The 22,552-nt window shown below is 48.5% G+C and overlaps 4 non-coding genes across 4 annotated transcripts; all 4 read right to left on the minus strand.

The window, feature by feature from the left end:
• Positions 1-4,270: 4,270 nt before the first annotated feature.
• Positions 4,271-4,342, minus strand: Trnaq-cug (transfer RNA glutamine (anticodon CUG)). The gene has a single exon. It is a non-coding gene; the product is annotated as a tRNA-Gln (tRNA).
• Positions 4,343-4,350: 8 nt separating this feature from the next.
• Positions 4,351-4,422, minus strand: Trnae-uuc (transfer RNA glutamic acid (anticodon UUC)). Its single transcript has one exon. It is a non-coding gene; the product is annotated as a tRNA-Glu (tRNA).
• Positions 4,423-22,068: 17,646 nt separating this feature from the next.
• Positions 22,069-22,140, minus strand: Trnaq-cug (transfer RNA glutamine (anticodon CUG)). The gene has a single exon. It is a non-coding gene; the product is annotated as a tRNA-Gln (tRNA).
• An 8-nt stretch (positions 22,141-22,148) lies between these two features.
• Trnae-uuc (transfer RNA glutamic acid (anticodon UUC)) lies at positions 22,149-22,220 on the minus strand. Its single transcript has one exon. It is a non-coding gene; the product is annotated as a tRNA-Glu (tRNA).
• Between the last annotated feature and the right edge of the window lie 332 nt (positions 22,221-22,552).

A 22,552-nucleotide genomic window follows, 5' to 3' on the forward strand; every position in this document is an offset into this window, starting at 1 on the left:
TTTCATTCAAGCTATGACGAGCAGTGGGAATCGGGTAGCTCTGACCTGACACTCACTCATGGGCTCGGTCGCTGCCCGGCTGGAGCCAGCAGCCACACCGGCCCCCTAGCCCTTCTGTGATCAACAAAGCTTTCCTTAATGTGATGTGGTAAAACGGTCGCCGATATTTTAGGGTCGAAGCCCCTTAGGAGCTTGGGCTGTTGGCGTCTCATGTCGCCGTCTTAACAGTCGTCTCATGTAGTCACGCTACTAAAACACTAAGACACTAGTTTACGCATCGCGCTAGCTAGAACGTAACGCGTACTAAAAAAACACTAGGACACCCGTTTTCCAACGCCTCGCGCTAGAACGCTTCGAGCTTCAAAGACACGAGACTTTTACAGCAAAGCTCTATAGCTCTACCCCCCAATGGTTTCATCTCCGTGGGGAAAAAGCCAAGGCGTTAATAATACACTTATACACTGCATACATTCTTCGCCTCCCCCCTTCCTTTCCCAGCTTTCTCGTTAGTGGAGATGGCCCGGGATTTTAGCTTAGGTGACAAGACATGAACAGAAACCGCGAACTAATGTACGCTTGCACCTTAAAGATGGCCCGAATCATATACAACCCTGCACAGTCCGTTCGCAGTCTTAGCATCGGCGCCTATAGGGTCAGTTGCCCGACTGCCGTCTGGTTGGTTGGCCCTGCAGCTCTCGCATCACCACTTCTTTCGTACTAGTCCACATATATTTAGGGTTGTTCGTTTTCGGATAACACCCGATTTTACTCGATTTTTACACCCCGAACACGTTTCAGGAGAATCGAGTTAAAACCGATTTCTACCCCGAATGTGCCTTTTTAAAGTAGCGATCTGCACGATCATTCGCTGACGGCCCGCCGTTCTCAACTACAGTTAAACCGGGATATAACTAAGTTGACAACAAATCCCATTTTTTCGTTACATCCGGGTGTTCGCTACATGCAAGTTTCTAGTTAAATCTCGCCGGGATGAAGCAGAAACGAAACCAATATGCTAGGCATCAGTGATGCTGAGCGCACCTTTGTTCAAGGATATATTTCACACTGAAAAATTGCGCCCACCTCCCCGCGAGGGGAACCCTGTGTAGATGCGACGCATCGTGGGGTTCACTTGGTGTTTCCGTTGGATTGATTCTGAAATCGCGTGAAACGTGTCGGGAACGCGTATGATTATTATGTTTTATGATTATTATTATGTTTTATTGGCCAATCTTGGTCAATCTCTCTAAGTGGTATGCTTGGGGCTTCGCTGTCGCAACGACCTTTACTCCACCATTGTTGCTGTAAGTGGGAGCTTCTTTTCTTTTATTGCAAGTGTTGATCATTGCCCCATCATGCGTTGTATCAGTAGCTTCTTGACGTAGGTTGAATGAGTCGAGGATATAAGGCGCGTTCGTAGCATTTGATTCTGTCTCGGTTGTGTGGCGCAGTTGGAAGAGCACCATGTACCTCGCGTTCCGCCCACAGGGTCATGGGATCGAAACCGGGGGCCGCTAACTATTTTTTTATGGTGTAGGGGGAGGGGTGTGGACGAGAGAGGGGCATCGGAGAGGAAACGGGGTGAGCGGCGGAGAGCGCAGCTCGCACGGCGAGGAGAATGGGGGAGGGGCGGACGACAACAACGCCGACGCTGCATGGACAAGGCGAGTGAATGAGATGCAGTCGCATCTAAAAACTGCGTAATTTGCGCTTGCTGCTACTACACGGCCCCCGAATTCACAAATGTAACTAAGTATCACTTCTGCTTTTTGATACTTTTCGGCATGCGTTAACGCGTTTCAAGAACCAAACTTATTCTGAAGGGGCGCCTTTTCGCGAACTTCATGCTGTTTTCTGCAGTCAAGATTGTTGAAGGGGTGCTAGCAGCGACACTGTACCGAGCGGTGACGTTTTTCTTTCTCGCCGGCGGAGATGGCATTTAAAATTGCGAGCTTGTCTTGAAAAGGCAAATCTTTTCGCATTCAGGCAGCAGAAATCATCCACGAACACATTATTCATTCTACAAGCATAAGAATAGACCAAACATAACAGAACACCAACACGATCAATCACGACAATATAAAAGATGGGATATGATACGAGGATGGAGCAGAAACGCCATGTTGGTGACGCTTTCTCCGCCCACATCTCCAGTCATTCCCTTCTAACACCATAACAACACAAGGAAACCAAGCAGAACACCAATAACACATAATCACAAAGCATCAGGCGTAACAGATCTATATACCCGGTCAAGTCAGGTCACGAACAAATCATGAAGAACAAGATCAACAAACCAAGATCGAAGAAACAAGAATCAAGTAAAGTTCAAGAACAAGAACAAACAAGACAAGACGTCTACCAAGGATCCGAGCCGACAGTGAAGATCAATTTTTAGAACTAAGTGTTCTTAAGGTTTAGTGTTTGTTATTTTTCTTTTAATACTTGTAGAGTTTTGTGATTTTTCGCTTCAAACAAGGAAATTTTCCTTCCATGTTAAAAAAAAAAAAACCGCCGCCTTCAAACCAACACCTACCCGCACGGCACCCTCCTCCACGCCATTCATCCCACCTCCTACTCCGCCACCTGCAAGTACTGTCCCCAACCCTGCACACTGTATCATATGATTTGGGCGTGCTCCCACACACCATCCCTCCCCCCTACTCCCTCCCCCAACCATGAGCAGTGGGAAGGCATGCTAGCCAGCCCGGACCCCGGCGATCAGCTTCGCCTGGTTGAAAGGGCCCGCCTGGCAGTGACCGCCCAGGGACTTCTGGACTGAGAAGACCCCCCATTGCCACTACTACAAAAACTAATATTGAAATAAAGTTTATTCCTCCTCCTCCTCTCCTCCTCCTCCGCTGATAGTTTTCCCGTTCCCGGGCGGTGGTCGCTGATCTATCTTCTCTTCCCCATTACCCCTTCCTTTTCCTGCCACAACCACCTTTGTACCACTACCCCAACCCATATTTCTACCCCCTCCCCTTCCCTTTCTCTCCCTGCGATACATATGTGGTGCAGGCTGGGAACCTCTTTCCCTCTCACAGTCACCACAGGTATCAGGAGACACACGCACACGCCGACAGGCAGGCCTAGCACCTAACCGACACCGCACTCAGACGTGGAAACGCACGAGAGATTGCGGTGCGGGCGAAATTCGCTAAATTAGTGCATTTCCCCAGCCGATTTTTTAGAAAAAGGGCAAAAAAACCTTGGCTCAGCAGCGTAGCGAATTCGTTACATCCAGGTTAACCGTCGCAACTGCTTCGTTGCATAGAGGTCGCAAACAAATGGGCTTCAATGGGGGTGGAAATGGGGGATTGAAAAACTTCGTTAAATCCGGGAATTCGTTACATCGAGGTTTGTTACATCCAGGTTTAACTGTAGTCCTTGCCGGAAGTAAGTCCCCCAAACACAGCTTTCGAACTCATGGGGTATTGGCATGACCGTCTACCATATACCCAAGGCCGGCAAATGCTGCACTGACATTGTTGTGCCTAGCTAACAGAAGCTGTGATGTCTACAGAGCTTTCTCCCAGCTGAGATACGTTGAACGATCGGACAGCCCTCGAATGGAGACCGACATGTTGCGCATGCGGATGATAAAGTATGTAAGGAAGGATCTCTTAAAAATCGATGACCAGCTTTTCGCGAGTAAAATGTTTCATTTCTTTGAAGTTATCAGTCCTCTTTACTGTCATCATTACGGATTCAGTTCCAAAGAAACGCGAAATTCCCGAGTGTGTTTGCTAGAAAACACTGATGTCTCGACGATTACCAGCTTGAAACAAATTCAAATTATAACGCGTCAGAGTTAAGAAGCTCGTAGTACCTTATGATAAAACGAACTGAATGTATTGCTTAGTACATCTGTAGATTTAACCCTTAAAAAACCTGAATTCCCGGATAGTTTCACAAAAAGCCGATGTCTCGTAGATTATCACTTCGAAAAATAGGTCCGACTTCAAAAATAAATAAAAGCCGAAGTCAAACAACCCTATATTCGTTCTATCTCCAGAGCAGCGTTCTATGCATTGTTATAGACACATGTGGCGCCCTCGCGTCTTATGGTGACTTCCATTGATATATTAGATGGTTTTCATTGGTATTGAAGAATGCAGGTTTGTTTTCGTTTTTTTTTCATTGATATTTAAGGAACACGTCCCTTTCGTTGACACATTTCCGCGGGGATTCTGCTGCCTTTCTAATTCATTGTCTCCGCTTAAAACGTCACCGACCCAAAAAAAAAAAAAAAGAAAAAAAAATGCGCAGGTCTCACCGAGATTTGAACTCGGATCGCTGGATTCAGAGTCCAGAGTGCTAACCGTTACACCATGAGACCGCACACGATTCCGACGCCGGGAATCAAACCCGGGCCTCCTGGGTGAAAGCCAGGTATCCTAGCCACTAGACCACGCCGGAGACTCCATTGCTGCGTTTGGAGCCACTGGTTTGGCGCGGCGATTATGGCCTTGAAGGGACATTGGTTAAGGTTAAAGTGTCGGAGCTTACAGATTTAATTGATATTTCCGGAAAAAATTAAATGGGGATGTTAAATGGAATTTTGTTCCCCAATAAGCTTCCCTATCAACTCAAGCGTTCTATCTGTGTTTTTCTTGGTATTACAGATCACCATTCCAGATCGGCCACTGAAGGAGATTGGCCAGGGTTTGTGGAAACCTGGTTTTTCACAAATATGTTTATTTGCACGAGTTTGCCGGGCTCTCCCTTTTATCCAGCTGGAAAAGGATTTAACTAACACACATCCCAATACAGTTCGAATGGAGGTTATCTTTCTCATTTGCAATCCAGTTTGATACGGCATTGCCAATTAAGGTTAGTGCAGCGAGCAGGAAAAAAATGCACGAAAGTACAGCCGCTCACTCGCGCACCAGAAAATTTATATATATATATATATATATATGTCGTAAAAATTTGCTTCACCGGATAATCATTGTTATATTGGTTCTGCCTAGAAACGAAGGTGCCCAACGGGATGCAGATCACTCAGATTATGAGGCAGTAGTCTTGGTGCTACTGCTACTATAGGGCGTTGTTGAAAGGTGCAATGCGTACGGAAGATTTATGTGTGCTTATAGCGTCCCTGTTTTGGCAAAGGGACGAGTTTGGTTGGCGGTGTACGGGGCGCAAACAGCGCCGCCGGAAAATGTCTTTACTCCTCCAATTACGCTGCACACGAGGCCTTAGGCCTCTTCCATATAAACACAGTAAAAGCTGGTTAATTTGTATTTCATGGGTACCATAAAATTGTTAGTATTAAGCGGGTTCGAATTAGCGGGCTGGCGCTATATATAATTATTGAAAATCGGGCCAAACTGCGCGGGCAGAGCACAAAGAAGCCACCTCTGGACTTGTTATCGTCAATTACACCCTACTACACGTTTTTGGCAGGTTTGTGACATGTTTGTGGCAGGAGCGCCGGCGCTGGCTCCGCGGCGCCCGCTCCGGAAGCGAAATAAGCTGTCGCAGCAGCGTAGCGCGCGCACTACACTGTAGTTTGTTTGTTTCGTTGTTTTGCATCTCTAGTTCATTTGGTTTGATTTGGATTTGCAACACATTGTAATCACACTGGGCCGACTTCTTCTGCGAGGAGCGATGGAAACCAGCGGATCTCAGTTCGGTTAACCCTTCTGGATACCGACGCGTTTGAATTATCGGGAGTCTTCCCCCATTGAAATATACCGGGCTCTGCCGGGACCAGTGAGTCATTGCGAATCAGCTGTAAGTCCTAATTAAGTTAACCGAGTTCGAATTAACTAGCTTGTACAGTACATTTATTCATTCATTCGTTGCGACATTAAAGAAGCGTACTCCAATTTCATAAACTCTGCAGAACCGGAACTTCCAAACTGAAACAATTGCAGCGACAGGCTGTGTCTGTCCTGTGCTGGGACCTCGATAGCAGCGAAGGGAGAAATATTTTATTACGGAGAAGGCCGTACCCCAGAAGAAGAAAAAATGTTGGAAGAAAAACATGGTAAGGATAGACAAGGAACTTACCAAAATAAATTCATAACTCAGAAACAAAGACTTCGGGATGCAAATGGCATACTCTGAATAACTATCGCAGACAGACAGACAGACAGACAGACATACAGAGAGACAGACAGACTTTATTTCGCCAGAGCCTGGGTGATTAGGCCGGCGACGTCTTCGTCGTCCGTCGGCCAGCAGAGCCCCTTTTTGGCGGGAGCCCGGTGCCTTCGTCCAATGTTTCTTTTTTTAATGCAGGAGGGCGCGGCAAAATTGCTGATCATCGTGATGATAGCAAACGTCGAAGAGGTAAGTATAAGCTAAGTTCATCGCTTGCGACCGAAAATTGGTTATCAGGAGTAATTATTCGATGATAGGCAGAGCCAGTTAGAGCCCTCGCCCACGCCAGGCCGTACGGGCTACCAAAGCTCTGCTGGTGTTCTTGCGTAGTACTGGCCTGGAACAAGTGCTGTGATGAACTTAACTTCCAAACTCTGTGTATGTGCTTGAACACTTGTGTGCATTACCTCGTTATTTATTTATTTATTTATTTATTTATTTATTTATTTATTTATTTATTTATTTCAGTTCACAGACTCTCATGTTTTCGTTCCCTCATATGGCGTAGCATGCTAAGCGATATGGCTCGGCTAACCTCGCTTTTACCATTAAATGCATTCTCTCTCTCTCTCTCTCTCTCTCGTCCATGTGGGAAAACAGCACCAGTGTGCAGCAGTGGGAAACCTTTTTGCTCCGCTCCGACCCCGCAACGCAGATCAAGGTCGTCCAGTTGGCCGAAGACGCCGCCTGTGCCCAAGTACTGCGGGCCGACACCTGAAGGGGAACAGTCCGGGAAGACTCCCACTTCCCCTTCCTCCTTTCACCCACTTTTGGGCAGAGTTACTGGATATATACCGGTAGCGAAACTTCCCATAGGCCCCATGTATCGAAAGCCGGTCATCGGTATTCGGTCTTCTTTCTACGTCTTCATGCTTCTCCGTATGTTTTATCTTCCTGCGTCAGCGCCATTGCTTTGACAACGTGCAAGGCACGAGCGTTATCACATTACCAGAGATGTGGCATTCCGCCCCCCCAAGTTTCCCTGCTTTTCGGTCCTCCACCTCCTTCTTCAGGACACTGGAAGCGTGTCTGTGCAATCCTCAAGTTGGAGCTGTACCGCCAGATTAGACACCTGAGGGATTGGTAGCGGCACTTCTGCCTTCAGATCGGGCGTCCCTGGGCGGCTTCAAGCCGGCTTCGCGGGCATCTTCGTCTTGCTGCACTGCTTACTGAAACCTACTGGAATGACTTTCAAATGTTCCTGCCAAGGTGAACGAAACGACCTGCAGCGGGCACACCTGTGACGTACCTGGAAGGGGCCTCCATTCCATCACAATTTTCTTGTTTTACGCAGAAAGCCTCTATGGTACAAAAAACCAGCGTTGTCGTTGGTGTGCGGTATATAAGATGTCCGAAATGGTCGGTGCACCAAATGTCAAAATTAAATGTAAAGTGCCCGTCTGGAACAATTCCGTCAAAGTAAAGGAAACCATTTGAAAGGAAAATTGAAAACAGAGTGCAAGGGCATCGAACCCGGTCCCCACGTTAGGTCTGAATACGTTGCCACTACGCCTGTATAGAGAGTTATAGCAGCGTGGAGAACCGGGCCCGGTACGGTGCCCGGTAAACGACCGGAGCTTCTGCGCTTGCGCAGTGAATAAGTATGTCTCTGATCAGTATTGCCAGGCGAAGCCATTATGCTTTCGCCGTCAGAGCAAGTAATGAGGTATAAGTGCATGCACCGAGAAATGTTAGTTTTGCATCACAACACGCACGCAATTTCCCACAATGGTGTTGGCACATGTGCACCGGTCCCGCCATCTCTCTTGTCTATTTTCATGGAGCTTATTAATCTTCAGCTGCAGCAATCAGTGCACATTCAAAAAGGCACACTGTGCCAGTCTCATGGTGATGAATGATTGCACACATAGGGATCGGTCACTGCTCAGAGGGCGCGATGAATAAGCACACCCAGCGCCGCACCGCGGAAGCTTGAGCAAACTTTTGGTCGGTGAGAGCCAGGCGGCGGCCGCGCGTTCACATGTCGACACCTCTTGTTTGTTTTTGCGATTCTGCGATTGTTTTTGAATGGTGTCTGGTGCTCAGAAATTGTCCCGGTGTCTCAAGTGCTTCTGTGCGGTTTCAAAACAATTACGGGGCTGGACTACTAGTTTCGGCCTCGCATGCGCGAGAAGGGACAGAAATTGTACGTTGCCGTGCACGCGTACGCCGTGAAAGAAATTGACGGGACAGACATCGTTGCGAAGTGCCATTCTCAGCAAGGGAAGTGTATCTACAGCGCTTGTCTCCAGGTCAGTACCAATGTTTTCGTGTACCACGGCCCAATAAAGTGACCCCAGCGTATACAACGGCGCTTCTCGACTGGGGCGTGTTTGTGTTGTTGTTTTCTCTGTTCTCGCAACCACACTACAGTTACTTTTTCTGTGGCCCTTCTTCAGCTCGGTTGGTGTTGTCACTGATTAACAACGCATTCGAAAAGTTATAATTGATGACTAAGTAAACCCAGTTCCGCCCAGTGAGAAATCTGCTGATACAGCGGGGCTGCGTGTTGTCTTTATTCCGTTTAGTTTCGGCTTCGTTCTTATGCGTAATGTTGGAGTCCTCATAGCGGTAATTGTCATACAATTTGTTCAGGCCATTCATAATTATCCATAAAAGTATTTTCTCCTCCTCCACTTCCTCTGCTTAAAAATAATCTAAACTTTCAGAGTACGCAATTGATTGATTGAAAAACCTTTATTAAGACAGGAAGACCAGAGGTCCGAGCGTGGTAAGGGAAGAAAGGAGGGAAATGAAAGCCAATCACTTCAGCACTGGTTCACATTGATGTCTCGATGAAGTCCAATAGTTGAGGCAGTCGTAGGCCGGAGTCTTAATTGTGTCTACTGCTAAATAGTCCAAGCACTACAGTCACCGATGGCGCTCTTATACCAGTCGTGCTAGGCCACTCTTTATAGAATACGTCGCTATTTGTGCGAGTAAGGACGTGTCGAGTACAGTTGGGTCTGGTTGAGGGTTCGGGGCGGTGAAGGTACGGTGGCGATTGAAGGCTGGACATGTCCAGACCAAGTCCAGACATGTCCAGACCAAGCGCAATAAATGAATCAAATAACGCGTGTAAATGCCACCTTGATATTGATATCTTGCCACGCTCTCGCTTGGAATGCGTGGTCGAACTTACACTTCGGGGAACAAAGTAGGGCAGTAGGCGGGATGTGTCTTGACATTGCTTTTGACACCACTCGCTAAATGCTGTGAGCATATTCTTGTGCCGCCTTTTGGCGACCGTTCGGTGCGTGAATGTCGCTGAAAAAAAAAGTTACTGCTGATAAAACAATTGTGGCGAAAACCATAATACCTTGTGTTATGCAAAAACAACGGCATGCGATCCACAAATATCGCAGTCTGTGATGTGTATGAAACACTGAAAGCAAACGTTTTAGTTTTACAGCCATTCACGTCTGCGCGCACGTAAACGGTAATCGTACACACAATTTTACTCCATCCACTGACAAAAAATGCCATGGCTTTCTTGCTTGGCTATTCGTACTGAAGAAATCCATTTCTTGTGACGCTCCTCCCACGTCTGCCCGGGAAACCTGTACAAAACGATGCCGGGCTGCCCTTCGCAATCGTGGCAGTGCTTCACGCAGCAGTAGCGGCGCTTCCACAAATTCTTACGTGCAGCATTTTGATCCTTTCGGACACTGCAACTTGCCACTATAACTATGTTTCTTAAAAAACTTCCGCGACACAGTGTCGAATTGCACGCAGCGCGTGTTTTCACGTGCGCTGAATGGCCGGTCGCGACATCCACCGACCCAAAGTTGCTAAGCGGCGGCGAAAGCGGCGCTATTTGTGGGTAAACTTCAGTGACCGGTGCCTTTAGCGAGGAAACTGCGAAGTGTCTAATAAAAGATTCAAATTCATTGGGCCAGGCAAGAGGTGGCGGAAACATTGATGTCCATAAATAAAAAGTCGCTTTATCACGCAACGGCTACTCATTACTATTAGTGTATAACTTTGGCGCCCGGTACAGTGGTTTGGCAGCGGCGGCGACAAAGGCGATGTCTGCGTAACCGAGCGAACGAACGACACACCCAAGAAAAAAAAGAAGTAGCGCCTGGCGAGCGTGTGAGGGGGAGAACGGCGCACGCTGCTATGGCGTCATCTCCGAGCACGTCGCCACGGCAGAGTAGGTCTGTCTGCCTCCCCCTCACACTTCCGCCATGAGCCGAGGACGAGGAGCTCCCTCCCCTTTACACTTTGGCCAGACGCTCCTCCACCGTTCGTGGCTCATCGCAACCACGTGACATTTGCGCTGGAGGTTCAAACACGATTTGCCACAACATGCTCGGCGGCATGCAGCTGCGCGCTGCGAGCTAACGGCAGGGTAGCGTGCGCCGCCGTGCGTTCGCTGATCACGTGATCACTTCCTGAGACGCGGCAGCTATGCGCTGTGCCCGAGAAGACTGCAGTTCGCGCCGCGCACAAATTTCGCACTAGGGATTGTAGTAATGGTAAGCTGCTTCTTCCCCCGATAAAACCCTACGCAAAAAAAGTAACCAGGTCATGGCTAACTGCCAGAAAAGCATCAATATTTGTTTTTGTTTTATTATCTTATGGTTAGCAGGTGTCTTGCGCGGTCCAATCTTTGAGCTGTGGGAGAGTCTTCGGACCAACAGATATTTGGACGTCCAGTAACTCCTGGCCTCCTGGCCTCCAGAGCGAGAAATTCCCTTTTTCCCCTGGCTTGCTGGCGTAGGGAACCACTCCCACTTTAACCGACTTGATGAAATCTTTGACTACTACTACTACTACTACTACTACTACTACTACTACTACTACTACTGCTGCTACTACTACTACTACTGCTGCTGCTGCTGCTGCTACTACTACTACTACTACTACTACTACTACTACTACTACTACTACTAAACAAGGTATTTTCACTTTCTTGAATTAACCTTCACTCAGGTCATTTTCTTGCTTGAAGACGGACGGTCGAATAATAGCTTCCGTACGATATTTTAGGAGAAGGCAAAAACAAACTGTTTAATTATTGCCCCTCAGTTAGTACAAAACTGACAAATGTGCCTAGGCGGCGCCGTTCTTTTCGCTCACATACGCTTTCTCGCGATCCGCTCAGGTCTCTCACCACACACGCACACTCGCTGACGCTCTAAACGCTCGACTGGCTGGGCACCGTCCGTCTCGCGCCCCGGAGCCAGACCACTTGAGCTGCCGGTGTGGGATGTCTTGGCGCCGCTCCATAGGTCATAAACACAGTACACGGGACGGCGAGCAACGAGGCGACCGTGGGAGCACGTTCGCCAGCTCGACGTAAGGGGAAACAGAGGTCCGAAATTTAAACAGAGCACTGACACTAAAATAAAATACACAAGGAAACGCAAGATATGGGAGGGGGACGAATCGTTCGCCTACACGTAAATGAGCAGCGGGCGCAAAAGTGGCCAACCACCGAGAAATAATTCGTCACTCACCCACCAGGTGCTCACTGCGTTCGATCTCGTGTCGGATAGTTGTTCGCTCTGAACAATGACGATAATGACGAGAAAACGACGAGAAAAAAAAATTGCTATTAGCAAAATGACTGCTAAGTCAGACTCCCCAGAGGTGAAAATTGGACGACAACTGCCCGGTTTCGAGTTCGCGAAAATTAATACTTTTTTTGCCAACATAAGGTCACTACGTGGCAATTTTGTTTTGCATTATTTAAACGCATATTTTGTTTTGTTTCTTTTTAACAGGGGAACATTGTAAGTGCAAGACACAGCCGTTCGCATCGTCTTATCGAGAACTGCACCGTAAGACAAATGCCACCCCGCTACAGGCTAAACTGGCAGCCAAAAATGTTCTCGTTTTGGCATACTTTCTATAGCTTGTATTCACTAGCAAGGCACGCATGCAGGCAACCATGTGTGTGCGCCGTCACTGCAGGTTACGTCTCCGCGGGATGGCGGTACTTGTCCGTGCTAAGCACATAATATGGGTTGGACACTCCACGCTCTACCCCTCCGAACACAAAGTAATGCCTCGACTCCAATGTGAGTGCGATTAATAACATCTCTGTTAACACCGCCGTTGAGAATCGGGTTGAAACGGAGGAGACGACGCACGCCGGTGTTTTTTTTCCCTTCTGCGTGCGGGCGCAGTGGCACAAGCCTCGCCATGTCCGTGGCGCTTCGGCCATGTCCGTGGCCGTTTCCAGTGTTGCCAAGCGAGGAAATTGACAGCTTAACTTTTCAATTAATACCACCTATACACAGCACACCCGCTTCCAGGCGGTGGCGGATTCCTCCCCTTGCTATAGTTTACATGGTTTTATGTGACGCTTTAATCTTCCTTTTAAAGAGACCCCGCAACACTTCAGCTTTTTTTTTCTAAATTCTAAACGTCGAAGCTACCTCCGGTCAATAATGCGCGCCGCGGTGTACGGCTCCTGACTAATTTTGTCACCTGGGAGTCTATAATGTTAGTTTTTGTGGTGTGTGCAGGTGCAGCGTGACCACAATGCGAAGGGCGCAGATTGAGGCAGCTTCGCGAGGAGCCGAAAGAAACGACGAGCGGCCGTCAAGCTGCCATCTTCTTTATTGAAACGTAATACGCGCGAGCGCGCGGCGCGCGGGAGTAAGACAATACGCCCGTATACAAACGAGAAAAAAACTAAAGCCACAAAAGTGTAGGACGGTGCGCGCACTCTGCGGTGAGTCACAGAGTCTCTTGAGCAGGCATACCCGCTGCAGTACACTTGGCGCCAACGTGTGGCCGTTTATTACACAACTAACATATAATGTGCCCCGAACTCTCGACACATGGGCGTTTTGGTGCTTTTCACCTTCACCTGAAAAGTGTCTGCCGCTGCCGGGAATAGAACCCGCGTCCTTGGGCTCAGCAGCATTGACTTAACCATTGACTTAGCCCCCGCGGCGGTTCATAGGCGGTGACGCTTATTGAAAAAAAATTTAAGCCATTCCACTCAATGTGGAAGCTGTTGGAAGTGCAGAACATGGGCTGTAGCGCCGTTATCCGCTCACTGATACCACCTACTGCAATTCAAAATTCCCGCCTTATCAGTGCTCGCGCGCCCCCTACCTGAAACTGCGCCAGCGGGTAGTTCTGTTCCTTTTGTGCTTGCTTTTCCTCCCGCACGTGCCGGCGTTGCACTGCCACTTTTTTTTTTTTTCTCTTACTATCGCCACGCTCGCCGAAGGTATCCTCCGCCCCACCCTACCCTGTCCGTCGAAGAATCACGAATCTGTCGCAGACTACAAACTGACACATACTATAGCTCCACCATCCTCTCCCACGTCTCCCCCTCATGCTTCGAGTACAGCTGCCCGGACTGTCAAGTTCCAGCCACCACTGCCCGCCTCGTCTTCCTGTGCCCTCAACACCCTGTTCCTCTCCCTTCCCCTACCCCCGAGCAGTGGGAGTGCGCGTTGACCAACTCGGACCTGCAAGAGCAGCTCAGACTGATCCAGCGGGCCACGCGAGCAGCGGTGGCGCGCGGCCTCCTGAACTGAGGACGCCACCCACCGTTTTTTTTTATTATTTTGTTTCTCAATAAACGTTGTGCCTCCTCTTCCTCCTATCGTAAAAACCAACCCAATGATTTTTTTCTTTTTTTTGAATTGCGAAAGTTTGCTCTGCAGCATAACACGGTGGAGGCGAGTGTGTTTAAATGTACGTAAGCAGGAAGTTTTCACTAAGGAAGTCTAAAAGGCTCTGGTGATACGGCCCAAAGAGCCAGCGTCTGTAGACGGGAGGCCGGCCTGGGTTGAGTCCCACACTATGTAGTACTTGCTGTCGGGAACGTTGGAGGCCACGGCAAGTCCGCAGAGGATGGTGAATGTCTGCGGTCGATGCCGACGTGGTGCAAAATGGACATGTCTGGCCAAACGGAGCCCGTCGATCCGGGGGCCAGGTGTGGGTGACAGCTGGTGTAAGAGCAGCCCCGACGCGAATCCTTCGTAGCGCCACCTCCTCACGGCGGGTGAGCCCACCAGGGAGGTTTGATCCACACGGTGGAATAAGTGCGCGTGTGGAGCGCCGAAGGTCTTCTTTGTCGGTGGCCAACTTTGACATTGCGTCAACTGGAAATAAGGGCAGTGGATGCGTCGTTGGAGGTATACGTGCGCTGCCGGTTAATTACGCATATCTTGCCTCAAATGTACCTGCAGTTTTCTTCGCGCTAAACAACGTGGAGATGTGCGACAAGCGCCAGGGGTTCACGAGTTTCGAACGCTTATGACTATATAAACTGCTTGGCTTTCGAAGCCTCTGGGTTAAGCCGCGACGACAGCCGCTACGACGGATGGCCGTGGCTCTACGTCGGTCCAGCTAGCGAGCTACGACGACAAGGCGAGCCCCTAAAGTGCTCTGCACTTAAAAATGACGGAGCATCCGCTGCTGGTGCAAGGCTGGGGAAACAGCAGAGCTGGCGGCCCGCATCTCCTTTCACATTTCTCCCGGTTGTTGTTGTTGTTCCTGGTAACTTGGCTCATACCCACGTGGGAAATTGGCCAGGAATCGGACGTGACAAGGGCTAATGCGCCTGCTTAAAGCACCGGAAAATTATACACCTCGCTATTTATACGCAGAAAGAGAGAAAATGGAATTGGTTGAAAGTTGTAAGTGGAGTTTTGAGTATAACAACTGAGCTTTTTGGATTGGAAAAAGTACATGCAAGAATCACCGCTAACAGGGCAGGCGCCTGCTCTCGGAAACGTATGCATGAATGGCCGCAGCCACCCCTCGGTGACAATATCCCAGTGATGTGGCCCCAAAAGATAGTAGTACGGGCATGGAAATAGGCAGGCCAATTCGTCACAATGGCGTGACAAGATGACGTTGCCTCATCATTGAAAAACCGCGCCAATGCAATAGGAAGTGCGCTAAAGTCTCCTGATCACCGCAGACAGCACATCGGGAGGAGGAGGCTAGACCTACCCGGTTTATATAAAAGTTGAGTTGGGGGACTCGACATCTGAAGGTAGTTAATGTGACCTCGCATTGTCGAGATTCACGAAAACGGGTATTCCAATTATGTTTTAAATGGACATAATCTTCAAAATTAGTGATGATCATTTCCTGCACTCTTGCTAGGCGTTGGTAGGTACAAAACCTTGCTCCTGCTACAATGAAGGGAATAGGGCATAGGTCAACTGGAGGGCCATCTAACAACGATCGTGCCACGGAATCAGCCTCTTCATTAAGCTGTAACCCTTTGTGACCTGGAACCCAAATGAGGCAGATGTCCCGCAAATGGGAAGGCACAAGGAAGTTGAATGTGCGAATGAGAGCGGAATTTTCGGATGAAGACAGAGCAGAACAAACCGATAAGGAGTCAGTAATCATTGCTACGTTAAAGTGCTGCGGAGGTACGTCTTTTAAGGCCAGAACTATCGCTAGGAATTCGGCTTGAAATATCGGTGTGAAATCAGGTAAACGCAGTGAGACTGACCAGTTAAGGTGTGGACTAAAAATTCCCACACCTGATCGCTCCTCAAGCTGGGATGCATCTGTTGCAACTATTGCATAATCCTTGAAGCTTGCCGAATGGTCGTTGAGTATTCCTGTTAAAAATGGCGACGTAATCATTTTAGCGTTACTGGGGAAAATATTATGGAAAGTTAAAGGCGCAGGAGGAACGTCACAGGGCATTGTCAGTTTTGTGGGAATATTGATACTCAATGGTGAGAGTAACGTCTGGGCGTAAACACACTGTGGACGAATGTACCGAGGCCACCAAGAGCTGAAAAAGAGTGCCGGCTGAGCAACCATCAATGAAAAATATCTGCTCTGTGAAGATTCAAAAATCCTCATAACCGTCAGTGCTGTTAGTAGCCGAAACCGAGCCTCCAGGCACGGAATGTGGGCCTCCAAATACAAGATGTTTGTCAGCTTGGTCGTGGCTCATATTGAGTGAAAGAAGCTGGGGTTTGAGAATTCAAAAAGATGTTTAAATGACTGAAAGAACTGGGATTACATATATAGACAGCGGAGCACCCAAAGAAAACGTCTGACGCGCTGCTCGGGCGTGGGGCAACTCTCGACGAACCGCACACACACGTAAGAGAGACAACCCGAACACAAACACTCCCGCTGCGTCTGGCGTCGCTTCATGTTCTCGGGCATAAACACACCCGAGTCAGGGACGCGTTCGTGCTCTTGGAAAGCTCGGGTCCTCGCGGCGCGGCCGTGGCCGTAAATTGCGGTCGTTCTGAGCGTCTTCAGGCGGCAGCTCCGGTGGTGTCGAGGGCCTAAGCGCCCCGTGGCCGACCGTTTTCGTTTCTCGGCGGAGAGAGTTCTTGGAATCGTCGGAGCTAGCTGACATGTTATTGGCCACGCACCTTGGGAGGCCGAGGCACAATCTCAGTGCACGATGCTCCAACATAATAAGCTTTCTGAGTTTGTAATTTGGTGAACCGGAAAATTACTCCCACCTCCCCTCGCGGGAACCCCTGTGTAGATGCGACGCATAGGGGGTTCCGTTGTTGGTTCCGTTAGGTTGATTCTCCCATCGCGTGAAACGTGCCGTGAACCCCCTGCCGCGGCTATGACGCAACATGGCGCGGCTATGACGCAACACAATCCAACACAATCCACTTTAGTCCAATCCAATCCAAATCCAATCAAAATCCAAGCCAAGCCAAGCCAAGCCAAGCCAATCGAATCCAATCCAATGCCCCTCGCGAGAGAGTGTTCGCTATCGGAGAGGAGAGGGGGTGAGCGGCGGAGAGCGCAGCTCGCGCGGCGAGGAGAATGGGGAGGGGTGTGGACGGACAACGACGCCCTATGGAGGGACAAGGCGAGTGAATGAGATGCCGTCGCATCTAAAAGAGGGCGCAGCCAACTCTAAAATGGGACGCATGTACCCCTGTAAATAAAAAGTAAAGCGTTCCTTCTCATTCCAAAACTCCTATTGCTGAGTCTCCGAAAGTGGAACGAGTTAGCACGCGCTAGAACCCGCGGCCACCAGCTTAGAGAACTCGGCGTCTGTAGCACGAACTCGGCGTCTGTGCTCCACACTTCAGGCGCGAACGCACATGAACTGGCGAGTAGAAGTGGACGCGAGAGATCACGCCATGAACGCTGGGCAGAATGTTCTCGAATGTCGAGCTGGCCGACCCCGGGAGATCTTAATGTGGCGCACGCTCACGCGCGCTCGGTCTTTTAGGGGCGACGCCCCTTAGAAGCTTGGGCTCTCGGCGTCTCCTATCGTCGTCGTCGTCGTCGTCGTATCTAATATCATGTAGTCACGGCACTAAAATGCCGGGGCACTCGTTTGTCAACGCCTCGCGCTAGAACGTAACGCGTAATAAAAGAACATACCGGGACACTCGTTATCCAACGCCTTGCGGTGGAACATTTCATCTCCGTGGGCGAAAACGCGTACTAAAAGAACACCCGGACACTCGTTTTACAATGATTCGTGTTTCAAAGACACGAGACTTTTACAATAAAGCTGTAACGTATACCGCCCAACGGTTTCATCTCCGTGGAAAAAACGCCGGGGTTCCAAAAATACACGTATACACTGCATGCTTCGCTCCTCCTCAGGTATCACGTTGTTTTATTCAGTCTAACCTCCGTGGGCAAGAACGCCGAGGCGCCAATAATGCACATATCCAGAAATCTGGGCCACTAAACAACGACGCCCCTGGTGGCCACGACGCGAAGCACGTGCGTTTTCAATGGGAAGAGGCTGTTTTTTTTTTTAATTTAATTAAAAATACAGGGCATAAATTAAATTTTTGAGGACGGGGAGCAATTCCAGGATTCACTGCGAACATTTTAAAGGCCACAGCATGTTTTCGCACGCAAGATTAGTTTTTCCCACAGCGAATGAAGTTTAAACACTGGGAGCCTATGGAAGCAGCTAAAATTTGGGGTCACTTTCAGCCGCCTTTCAGCCACAAAAGCGCGCCTAGTGTCACCACAGTGGCTGAAGTGCAAGTTGTGTTAACTGATATAGCTATAGAGCAGGGACTTGGCTTCCCTCGCGTGCAAACGACAAGTCATCAGGCGGACGATAAAGCGTTCCAAATTATAGACACTGCATGCTTCGCCCCTCTTCCCGTTTCACGGTAGTGGAGATGGCCCGGGATTTTTTCTTTGCATTTTTTCTGGTAACGCTGAATGGACGAACTAAAAGCTTACACCCTTCGATCACACAGCTTTATTTTTTTGCTTAAGATTGTGGAAACATTTTTATGATCTTTAAGAACTTCCAACATCACAAATATGCAGTCAGAAAAAAAATTTGGTTAATTAGGACGGACACAATGACCCACTGGGCACTGGCTTCCATTTATCAGTTGAACAATAAAGCTACCTTGATCAGAATGATTTATGATTCAGCCCCTTCCCTCTCCCAAGCCCGCTACTCTTAATTCATACACGGACATCCTCGCCCATTGCCGCCACGAACGACGACGCTTATCGCCGCAACCACATCCCCATTTATCCAGAGCAGAGGCGACTGCCTTTCGCCGACTTCACACAAATTCCTATCCTCACCCCACTATCCTCCATGCCATGTAAGTACCCTACCCTCAATTACTCTACGTGTAATTTCTGTCACCAACCCGACACCCTGTACCACATGGGAGTGTCAGAAAACCCCATCCCTTACCCCAAATCCTCACCCAACGTACGAGCAGTGGGCGGGCCAGCTGGCCAGCTCCGACCTCTCAGTCCAGCGTAGCCTGGTGGAGAGGGCTAGGGCAGCCAGCGCGGACCAGGGCTTCCCGGACTAGAGGAGGCCCCCACCTGGCTGGCGCCCAACCATCAGCGCCTGAAGCTCGTCTACATAAATTTTTTTCACTCACTCAAGTGAAGACAATAACGTAAAGTATGTATAGCTATCATTTGTATTAACAACAAAATTGCACGATTTCGCTTACCTATCACTAGCCCATTGAGCACCCGGGCTTGGTGCGAGTTGACAAGCATAAACAAGATCTTTTTTAGCACGCGGAAGTACGTTCTGCTCTCTCTTTTTTTAATTTTTGAAGGTCAGGGAACCTTTGTCTTTTAAGGAAGTGTGTTCAATGTAGAATAACACCATAAAGGGCAAGAAAAAAATATTGTTTGAGTTGTTGCTCTGCGCACACCTTCACATGCTGTGTTCGGTTTTCATTTTGAAGCATTTTTATTCATAAACCTTTCTCAACTGTTCCAGCACCGAAGTAGCGTTTGCAGAAATCGCTTTTAGAGAGGAGTTTCGCATAATTTTCTGCAGTTTTTCATGGAGGCGAAGCTGTTGCAGTTCCTGAAGCATCCTACCCAGCCATACCTGTGACAAATGCCTGTCGTCGGGTTTAAAGGCGAACTGTATACCGCGCGGACGGCAAGAGTTTTTCACGATAACAAGGCGTTTTAGGCGTTCTCATCATACAAGGCGTTATTCGCGAGGAAAACGCCGAACGGCAAAAGAAAAAAAAGCAGTTTGATATCTCGAATTTTTCTCTGGTGAGGGCGTAATAGGTGATTTTTTTTTTACTGAGAAGGGCGTTACAAGTATTTACATTTGTGAAGCTTGTGAAACTATGGGACGCAGCGTTGATGTAACAAGCCACGCGGCCGCCATCGAAATCATAACGTGCGTTAGCTGGCGCGTTTTCGTGTTCGTTCGGACAGTCCCTTCGCAGGCATAAACACGTCTGGAAAGCAGGCGGTAATATTTTTTTAATATGTGGTCTAATTGTATGTTATACGATATTTACTTCGACCAAAGAAATGAATATTCGAAAATTTCGCAGTATTTGCACTAACAGAGGCTGCACCCCCCTACCCCTTCAAATAATAACGATGCATGCGTTGTGCGTTCCCTACGCCAAGACGTTAGTCTGAACGCCACGCCACGTTCAGAGCATACCGTGGCACAACATGCACATTATTGTCACGTATCCAAAGACGACGCAGTTATCTTGAAAGAAAAGCAGGTTTATTGGAGCGAACTTGTGCTCCCCTAACAACTCAAAGAATCCGCTCTTTCCAGCCCCTACAGGTGGCGTTGCGGAAAACGGCAATGGCGGACGAGACGGTGATCGGGCCCCCGTAGCAACTTGCGTGCCAGCATCAGTAGCGGCCTGAAAGCCCCTAGTTCCGCTTGAAACAACTACTTTGTCAAAAAATAAACGCAGGTATACGTTGCTAACTGCGAGACAACATCCGATTAGTTTGAGGGTGTCTGCTGCGGTGTAAAAAGCGCTGCGTGCGAGGCAATTCGCTCTGCGTGGCTCAGGCCGCACTGCAGTGGTTTGAAAACAATCTCGTCTCATTGGGAAAGCAACCTGCTACATAATGTGCAACGCTAGGCTTTGGGACATTACTGCAGTGTACGTCACTCAGTGTACGCTCTACTTTAGGCATGTTCATTTTTTCCCTGTGCACGTGCATACTGAGCAAAAGCTCATGCGCACCATGCGCGGGCGATATGTGCGTATTGCGGTGTTTTGCTTAGGTGTAGTAAAAACTAGTTATGACTTTTGGACAGTAAAAACGCGAAGACGAGGCTCCCATTACGTCGTATCAAGTGGTGTACAAACGAACGTGTTAGCATTACATGAAAAAAATATATATAGATAAGTCGACGTTTTTACGCGTTAATGTAGCATACACTGGTGTGTGATATTGAAGTGTACATGAAAATACAGGCATTACTTTACAGGTGGGCTTTTGGCTTGTGATAATTTAAGAGAAATCTCCTGGCTGAAATTACGTTATGTTGATTTGACTGCCGGGAAGATTTTTAAGTGCGCCTATTCTTATTAGCAAAACAAGAACTGGGGCTACCAAATGCATTCAAGAGCTCGCATTTGAACTAGCAGACACAAAGTTACAATATTGTTATTGCTAAAACACCTGGCTTGAACGTAACTGTTTATATATTCTCTCATTAATCAATAATGCACATTTGCTTCTCACATTCGCGTGCAAAAAGTTTTCATTTGTTTCTTTATTGAAAATAAAAGCAAGCGGATTGGACAGCCTCTGGTACTTATATGTTTTACATATGTTATATGTCTGCTGCTTACATGTTTGAAAGCAGTGGAATAGAGCCAATTGAACAACACATAAGCGAAGATCGGTTGGCACATTATGCGGCAGCGAATGTAACCGAGAAAGACGATCACCAGGTCACCAAAAAGCCTACAAAATCGGCGCCCTCACAGCAAAGAACTATTAAATGTGGCGGCTGTTTCAGCAAAGAATAATTTAAGCGGCACGTACACACGGGTGGGTCGAAAGACTCGTTTTTCTTCGCAGCAGACACCGATCAGGCACAAAACTCTTTCATTTAGCCACAGCTTCTATAGCTTCAAGAAAGTTGAGAGAATATGAACGCTCGTTCAGCCTATGCTTTCCGATTATTTATACGGCATTGCCGATTACTGTCATTGCGATTACTGTTTTCTTTTCGCTTCTGCGAGGCCGCACGGATGCTGCCGGCCGCCTCCGCCGGAGCGACCGGTCCGCCGATCACCGTCTCCCGGCTTCGGAGAAGTTCCGCGCGGCCTCACTAGCGTCGCTGGAAAGAGCGAATACACAGGCGGTGAAGCAGCAGCCAACAAAGTGACGTGCGTAGGCGAGTGTCGGCGAATCGAATGCCGCGGCGTCTGCTCGGCGCGCATTTATCTTTCGGCGCGAGTGTTTCTCGACCCGTCGAACTACATCGAGAACACTGTAGATCAAAAAAGATTATTCTAGGCTAGTGACGTTAGGGCGAAACACTCTCCCTATCAAATGAAATAACCCGTGCGGCATAAAAAGAAAGAATGAAACACTCGCTTCACTTGGCACACAGATAACAAACAAACAAATAAACAAGCAAACAAACAATCATGGTTCAAGCCAGTATATAAGAGGCACTTCCCTTCGTTAAGACATTTGCGAAAGTATTCTACTGCTTGACTAATTGACTTGCTTGTAAAGCGCCACTGGCGCAAAAAAAAAAAAGCCAGGTCTCACCGAGATTTGAACTCGGATCGCTGGATTCAGAGTCCAGAGTGCTAACCGTTACACCATGAGACCGCACACGCTTCCGACGCCGGGAATCGAACCCGGGCCTCCTGGGTGAAAGCCAGGTATCCTAGCTACTAGACCACGCCGGAGACGCCATTGTTGCGCTTGAAGCCACTGGCTTGGCGCGGCGATGATACCCTTGAAGAAATTGGCATGTGCCCAAGACAGGGCATTGACCAGGGCTAAGGCGTTGGCTATTCCCCTCTTGGCGATTACAAGGCTTAATTTATTTTCCCGGGGAAGAAAATAAGATGATTAAATGGAATGAAGTGCACTGCGATGAAATCCAAATTTACCAAATAATTATGGCTGCCCGATCAATTCAAGCGACCTGTTTTTTTCTGTTTTTTTTTCTACGTAATAGTTCCCCTACTGATCGGCTCGTAGAAACCTGGTTATCACAAGCATGTTTATTTATACA

Source organism: Haemaphysalis longicornis, unplaced genomic scaffold (assembly GCF_048455015.1).
Source record: "Haemaphysalis longicornis isolate Haplotype H1 unplaced genomic scaffold, Haemaphysalis longicornis Haplotype H1 scaffold_10, whole genome shotgun sequence".
Classification (NCBI taxonomy): domain Eukaryota; kingdom Metazoa; phylum Arthropoda; class Arachnida; order Ixodida; family Ixodidae; genus Haemaphysalis; species Haemaphysalis longicornis.